We start from the raw sequence: 919 nt of genomic DNA, 5'->3' as shown, positions 1-919 counted from the left end.
CTCTACCATCCAAACGTAAAAGTGGAGACTTGTCAGACCAGGAAACAACTTTGTTTTCTGTTATTCAATTTTTTCTGGCCCTGAAAACTGTAGCCTCAGTTTTCTGTTCGTAGCTGACAGGAGTGGCACCTGGTTGTAATGAGTGGTCACTGCCTTCCTATCAGTTCAGAGCAGCCTCTGACCTCTGGCATCAACGAGGCATTTTCACCCAGAGAACTGCCGCTCACTGGATATCTTCTCTTTTTCTGATCATTCTCTGTAAACCGTAGAGATGATTGTGTGGGGAAATCCCAGCAGAGAAGCAGTTCCTGAAATGGTCAGAAAAGCCACATTCAAAATCACTTTAATCACCTTTCTGATGCCCAGTTAGAACTCCAGTGGGTCATCTTGACCATGTCTACATCGGTAAATGCATTGCCACATGATTGGCTGATTAGATATTTAGATTCACAAGCAGTAGAACAGGTGTACCTAACAAAGTTCTGTTGACACTTAGTCCACATATTTAAAAAGGTGCGAAAAGGGAAAAATACTATTTGCTTTCTGGAAATTAGCAAAAATGTATGGACTTATATCTATATTTAAATGGACGTGCTCCAGCTTGGTGCGCCGTTCAGGTCCAGTGAGGAGAATGTCTGTGAAGCAGCAGTTTGGACTTTAAATCCTCTGAATGGAAGATTGCTTTGATGGACAGCGGCACAGCGACGTGCATGACCTCAAGTACCGCTGACACCGCTGCTTTTGAAGTGGGACCTAAAGCTGACAAAAGTCACTGAGAGGGAGGTCATCTCGGTGCAAAAATCGCTTTGTCACCTGAATTAGGCTCAATTCCACCACGCCCGATAAACAGAAACCAGGACAACAGATGTTAGTGTCAACAGGAAGGAGGAAAAGCACAAAGCAAGACTGCTGCAGAACA

This window comes from Mchenga conophoros, linkage group LG8 (assembly GCF_057382185.1).
Source record: "Mchenga conophoros isolate Kocher_MC1m ecotype Shallow Benthic linkage group LG8, M_conophoros_male_GT1.1, whole genome shotgun sequence".
Taxonomy (NCBI): Eukaryota; Metazoa; Chordata; class Actinopteri; order Cichliformes; family Cichlidae; genus Mchenga; species Mchenga conophoros.
The sequence above is the reverse complement of the archived record's forward strand: the minus strand, read 5'-3'. Positions refer to the sequence as shown.